This window comes from Acomys minous (genome assembly GCF_964271855.1).
Source record: "Acomys minous genome assembly, chromosome: 15".
NCBI lineage: Eukaryota > Metazoa > Chordata > Mammalia > Rodentia > Muridae > Acomys > Acomys minous.
This window is the reverse complement of record NC_140497.1, coordinates 51,328,153-51,335,820: the sequence shown is the minus strand read 5'-3', so window position 1 is coordinate 51,335,820 and position 7,668 is coordinate 51,328,153.

The following is a 7,668-nucleotide window of genomic DNA, read 5'->3' as shown; positions in this document are numbered from 1 at the left end:
CAGTCTTATATCCATGAACTGAAGGCCACTCTGGTCTACGTAGTCATGTTCATAATAAGACTGAACTCAAAAAACCTGCCTCCCTTAAAAATATGAATATAAATTTGGGAATGTCTTGGTAGTAAATCAACAAGCTCTATATAGTGGCACTTGAATCATGTGACTTCTGCAGACTTAGAATTTTTCAAAAACCTACTTTATTTAGGGTTCTCCCGTGTATCTACCTTCCTTCCAACCCCCTGACCCTTGTTAGGAGGGAAAGAAGATTAGAAGGGACAAGGGATGTAGACCTCTCTAGCTATTTCTTGCTTGTTAGGATTGTTAGGATTTGGGGGGCAATACCATTCTCCGTGGTTCAGATTCAGAAGTCCAATTACATATCACACAACAAATGTACCAGCAATCTCAAAATAGTCTCTGCGTCTTTCTCTCTAGAAGCATCTTGAAGCAGAAGTTAAGTGATCCAAAGTGTATTCTCTTGTCCTCTGGGCTCTTTTTAAAACATTTCAGAGTACAAACAAAGATGTTTTCCAGTTGCCAAAAACCTCCTGCCCCCTACTAGGCAAATTCTAGCTGAAAAGCATGGTGCACCTGTCACTAGTCTGTTTTCAGCTGAAAGGTCACAACACCTTTCTGAGTCTGTTTTCAGTGGTGGATAACACATTTCCAAATCCCACACTTGGGACCAAAACAAAAACACACTCACATAACACAAATGATCCACAACACACCACACATCCACCTTTTTGTTTAAAAAAAAAAATAGCCTTTTCCCTAACATCAACATTCTACACACAATATGTGTAATTATGAGACCCATAAAACTAGAACTCCAAGGAGAGAAGGGGTACTCCCTACAGGTCATAAAAATACAGAATTGATCCTTTAAATAAACTCTCTCATTTATAGATCCACTGAATAGAACAGAGCACTACAAGCGAAATGACTACCTATATATATATTGATTATACATCAGAGAAACAGTATAAACAATTACTAATATCAGAAAAGGATGGATAAGCTGGGTGTGGTGGCTCATGCTTTTAATCCCTGAACTCAGGTAGCACTAATGGCCAGTCACATGCTTAAACAAGGTTAGTGTCATTAAAGAGACCACATTGGCCCTTCATTATAAGCAGAGGAAAGGCATCTTAAGGATAAGAGCCAACCCAGCTAAGCCTCAATTAATAGAAGCAAAAGGCAAGCTGATTGTTACACACACACACACACACACACACACACACACACACACACACACACATACACACAAAACTTCATATAAAATCTGCTGCTGCTCTGTTCCAAGGAGAGCAGAGTCCATCCATACACAAATCCAAATATGGTGGGATCATCTGATTACTACTTTTCCTAGAAATATGAAAGATGTAAAATTTAAAGGTCATGAATTCTTCCTCTGTGGTTTCAGTTCAGCATTTTTGCATCCATCTACAAGTGGTAGGGTCAAAGCCAAGGTGAGGAGAGGCTCTGAAAGTGAACAGCACATAGTTGTGAGGATGAAGCCCGGGTTACATTTTGAGACCACGAGATGATGAGATAGCCACAGTATGTTCTAAGACATCAGGCATGGAGAACTGCATATAGGTAGTGCAAGTAGTCAATGAGAGAGTTGGGTGAGAGGTTTCCTGGATAAAGCCATCGAAAGTCCTTTGACTCTGAAGCCCCAGTTGTCGGAAACAGAGCTGCAGGATTTGGTGTTTGCCCATCGGAGGTTCCATTTTCCTTTGGTCTAATCTTTCCTCACTGTGTCTTCTATTCTTTCCTATAGGAAGGGAATGTATATTGTGTGCTGTTTTATGTTAGAAAGATACAAGTGATTTCTTGATTAAGTAAGACAGCACAGTTAAGAGAATGGCATGCTAACCTAAATGTTAGTATCCATGCTAACGTAAGTAAAGTGTCTTTACAAAGAAAGGGTGTAACTGCACACATTTAATCTCTGAGATGTCTGGATCCAACACTGTGTGTTGTAGGATGGGGTCACCTTAGCAGGGGGCTTCAATAGAAGGCCATCCAATGGTTTACCACCATCATGACTCTGACCACAACAGGAAGAAAGCAGCTTTGCAATGTGTCTACCATTTTACTAATGGCTTAATTAAAAGAGTCCATAAAACCCGACCTCTTGGTTACTGTAATGATTTTACATAAATGAATAAGGAGACACCATAAACATCATGGTGCAATTGAGCCATCAGGATATTACCACATTTATACTAAGAAGGTGACACCAGATTTCCAGAGTGTATATTTGCTTTATTCCAGAGTATGTATTCTTGACACAGTGCTTGATAAACTTTCTGGCTTCCAAAGGGGGCTGTAGAATTTTCTTAGGCATATGCCTCCAGCATTAGCTAAGATTCAAAGGAAGCTGACACTTTGTTTTGTTTAGACTTGGAAGGCTCAATGGAATTTGCATCAACCTAGAGCCAGTCTTGTGAATCACACATCGAACACAAACCAAAATAACAGATTCCTGGGTATTGATACTGGCAGCACTTACAGCTGGAGGCTGTAGATGCAGCTATGCTGAACCTTAATATGCTGTCCCATCCCCACCCTCCCTATGGATTCTCCCAGCCTCTTTTTCTATAAGATACTCAGGACTCTCGTGGTTCAGGTCAATCTCCAGTGTTGTGTCTGCCAAGGCAGGCCAGTCAAACCCATGCTGTTGTTTTATTTTCGAGTTGCTGTGACATAAGCGTGCTATGGAAAAAGAACACGCTAATTTCTTTCTCCGTTATATTATATTTTGTGTTTTCTGTGTCCTAAATTCCCTGTCCCATAGGTACTTACTATAAGAATGCATCTGCTAAATTATACTATGCATCCACTAACTCAGCCAGCTTGAGTGATAGAAATCCGTCTCTAAAACTGGGAATTTAGCCTGAGTGCTGTCATTTTTTGCTTCTATATAAACTGAGAAATATAACAGGCATCGAAATATTGTGACCTTAGAGAACAGGGTTAAGATGTGTAAGGGAAATATTAAAGGTTTAACTCACAAGGAGTCAAAACTTACCTAACTTAAGATATTTAGATATTTCCTGATTTGTTTGACATGTTGTAGAGGAAATTTAATGTAGCAACAGGGCTACTCTGGCAAGGGATCACATCCACAGACCTCGGTCTCCACGATCTATCTGAAATATAATCATGCTCTTTGTATATACCTTCAAAGATACTGGGTGAAATAAGCACCCTTAGTCCTTCTGGCTAGGTTAGAGACATGACACACCTTCAATCCTTCTATCTGGAATTTAGTCTACACATTTAATCCCAAACAATATTATCTATTTGAGGGACAAAGTGGTGACTCAGAAGGATTTGACAGAATGAATGATAGGCTATGCATAACTCCCAGGAAAGACTACTTAAGAACAATGCAGAGAGAGAGAGAGAGGGTGGGGGAGAGAGAGAGGGAGAGAAAGAGAGAGAGAGAGAGAGAGAGAGAGAGAGAGAGAAGAGAGAGAGGGAGAGAGAGGGAGAGAGAGAGAGGGAGAGAGAGAGAGAGAGAGAGAGAGGGAGAGACAGAGAGGGAGAGACAGAGAGAGAGAGAGGGAGAGGGAGAGAAAGAGAGAGAGAGAGAGAGAGAGAGAGAGAGAGAGGGAGAGGGAGAGAGAGAGAGAGAGAGAGAGAGAGAGAGAGAGAGAGAGGGAGGGAGAGGGAGAGGAGAGGAGAGAGAGAGGAGAGAGAGAGAGAGAGAGAGGGAGAGAGAGAGAGAGAGAGAGAGAGAGAGAGAGAGAGAGAGAGAGAGAGAGAGGACACATAGAGAGAAAGAGACAGAGAGAGTCAGAGACAGAGAGTCAGGTAAAGAGATTGGAAGAGAGAGAGAGAGAGAGAGAGAGAGAGAGAGACAGGTAGACAGTGTGAGAGACAGAAAGAGAGAGAGACACAGAGAGGGAGATAAGAGAGAGAAACAAACAGTACAGTGGAGTAGAGGAATCCAATAGAGTTCTTGAAGGCTTTATAGTAGAGTTCAGGAGTACAATACTATTTAGTGCAGTTTGGTTCAGTAGAGTTTGAGGTTGTGCAGTTAAGTTTGTGGATATCAGAGGCAGTTTTTCCAAGCAGAACAATTCGACATGAAGTAGAGAGAAGCCAGTTGAAATCAGACTGTTTGAAGAGGAGTTTGAGCCAGAATAGCTGACTTGACCGGCTAGCCATAGTTCAGAAAGAAGTAGAAAAGGTGATATGATTCTTCAGAAAGCCTGGGAAGCTTGAAAACATTCTAGGCCTCAGTTAGCAGATAGAGGCTGGAAGCCTTCAAGGTTGAAGCCTGCAGAGGTTTGGATTTTAGGGATGCTAGAAGCTTCTGGGCTTGGACCAAGCAAAGTTAGAAACACACTGAGTTCAGCTCAACCCACATATTTGTAAAGCTTGGGTATGGCTCTCATTTCATCCCTTCAGGTAAGGAAATAAAAAAGTTTATAGCTTGTGAGTTTCAATTCATACATTCCAGATCATTTCCTAGGTAAGAATACAGTGAAGACAGGCTAAAATCAGACATATAAAAATGCAAGGAGAATGCAGTAAGGTTATAGGTATTACAGTCAAGTCTCTGGGAGTGGATAATTCATACTGTCCCCAGCTTCTTATTCCCTAAGGAAGGAGAAAACATATGTATCCAGGAATGCATCAGCAAAGCAGCTGAGCTCAGAGGTGTCTCCCGTTCTCAAGAGTAAGCATGGAACTAGGATTAGGAGCAAAGAACCTTCCAGAAGCTGCTCTGGGGAGGAAGATGAAGATCTAGAAGGTATTTCAAGTTACTTTTTTTCTTAAAAGATTGTTATTGGTCAATAAAAGCTCTCCCTCACTGTAATTTTACCATTTGCAATGACTGCTCTGGACCCTGCTCAGTACTGTGTCTGGCCTCAAATTCTCACTGGGTGTTTGCCTATATATGTAAGTGGGCAGTACCTGAAAAGTCCAGAATAGGGCATCAGATGCCCTGGAACTGGAATTACAGCAGATTTTTAGACGACATATGAGTGGTCCTCTGGGATACCACCCAATGGCCTTAAACATTGAGCTACCTGTGGTGTAAGCACTCTTTTTTTTTTTTTTTTTTTTTTGATTTTTTGAGACAGGGTTTTTCTGTGTAGCCGTGACTGTCCGGGACTCACTTTGTAAACCAGGCTGGCCTTGAACTCAGAGCGATCCACCTGCCTCTGCCTCCCAGGTGCTGGGATTAAAGGCATGCGCCACCATGCTCGGATTAACCACTCCTTTTGTTCACATTTTATTTCCATTCTTTTAAATTAAAGTATAGTGTTATACCATTTCTCCTTCCTTGTCACCTCTCCATTAATTTCTAATTTTCCAACTAACACCTTTTTCTTTGTCATTTTTGTATATACATATGTTTGTATAAGTATGCAGAAAAATACGACTACATCATACTGACTTGTTTTATTTTTTGATTGTGTGTATATAGTTTCAAGACTGTGCTCATAACTACGTACTAGATAACCTCTTGTTCAATTAGTACCTGAATGAGGCTAAATATCCTATGTGACTGAGAATTGCACTCTTTAATTATGACCAGGAGTCTGATACCCAATAACCTAGGTCGTCTTGGACAGGAAACATTGTGCAGAATAAAAAAATCAAGATAAAGAAATCTTTTGTTTCTGTCTGTCTTATTTCTGTTCTTTTATTTCTTCTTAATCCTGGCTCCCTGACCCAGGATGTACTCGATATTATCAGAGCGGGCTTTGACAAACGGCGCTTGAACAGAGGAACAACTAAGATCCTGGTGGTTCAGTGAAAGACACTGCAAGAGAAAAGTGAGCCCACATAAAATAAAAAAGTAAGGGTGTAATGATTATCTTTCAGGAGTAAAAATGGGCCAAGGTAATAGTTGCTTGCTGTTTGTACATACGCTGAAAAATATGATCCAGGCGGGAAGATCAAAGGTAAGTCCACAACAGTTTCTTAAATTTTTAGTTTATAGAAAGTGTTTCCCTGAAGAAGGAGCTAGTTCCCATGGTTCCCTGAAGAAAGAACAGTGAACTTAAAACAGTGAACTTGGACAAATGCAGGAGGTGAGTTACAAGATCATTATGATGCTTTTGAACCTAAGAAGCTTCCTGTAAAAACTTTTAGTTTGTGGCCTTTAGTTAGAGATAGTTCAGATCCCAGACATGAGAGAGAAAATTTAAACTGAGATTATGAGGGACACCTTAGTGCTCAGAAAAAAATGAAACTAGGCCTTCTGCTCTGCTGCCCAAATTCATGTAAATTCAGGGTACAGAGCACTTAGAACAAGAACAGCATGGTTGTGGTCACATAGCTCCTTCTAATTCTCCCTGGAATCTGTCCAGCTGCATAATGTCAAAGTCTCAAAACCCTGTTGTTTTGTCTTGCCCATCTGACTATTGGTCTGTTTTATGGTCATCATGTCAAATTTTGTTCCTATTTCTGTAAACTTATTTACTTGTTTAAAGATTCTCAAAAAAAGAAAAAAAGAGAGACAACCTTGATCTTAAGCTGTAGTATAGAGCCACAGTAATAAAAACAACATGGTACCTGCATCTAATAGGCGGGTTGACCAATAGAATCGAATTGAAGACCCAGAAATAAATCCACACACATATGGACATTTGATTTTTGACAAAGAAGCCAAATATCTTCAATGGAAAAAGAATAGCATCTTCAACAAATGGTGCTGGTCTAACTGGATGTCTACATGTAGAAAGATGCAAGTAGATCCATATTAATCACTATGCACGAAACTCAAGTCCAAGTGGATTAAAGACCTCAACATAAAACCACAGACACTAAATCTGTTAAAAGAAAAAGTGAGGAAGAGCCTAGAACTCATTGGCACAGGAGACAACTTCCTCAACAGAATTCCAACAGCCCAGGCTCTAAGGTCAACAATTAATAAATGGGACCTCATGAGGCTGAGAAGCTTCTGTAAGGCAGAAGACACTGGCAACAGAATAAAGTGACAGCCTACAGACTGGGAACAGTTCTTCACCAACCCTACATCTGACAGAGGTCTAATATCCAAAATATATAAAGAGCTCAAGAAATTAAATACCACCAAACCAAATAACCCAATTAAGAAATGGGGCTCAGCAGGCAGTGGTGGCACGTGTCTTTAATCCCAGCACTTGGGAGGCAGAGACAGGTAGATCTCTGTGTGTTCCAGGCCATCCTGGTCTACAAAGCAAGTCCAGGATAGCCAAGGCTACACAGAGAAACATTGCCTTGAAAAACTAAAAAAGAAAGAAAGAAAGAAAGAAAAAGAAATGGGGCTCAGAACTAAATGGAGAATTTTCAACAGAGGAATATCAAATGGCTGGAAAACACTTAAAGAAATGCTCAACCTCCTTAGCCATCAGAGAAATGCAAATCAAAACAACTCTGAGATTCCATCTTAAATCCATCAGAATGGCTAAGATCAAAAACTCAAGTGACAGGTGACAGCACATGCTGGCAAGGATGTGAAAAAAGGGGAACACCCCTTCATTGCTGGTGGGAGTGCAGGCTTGTACAATCACTTCGGAAATCAATCTCGCACTTTCTCAGAAAACTAGGAATAGGGTTACCTCAAGACCCAACTATTCTACTCCTTGGAATATACCCAAAGGATGCTCCACCACACAACAAGGACATATGCTCAACCATATTCATAGCGGC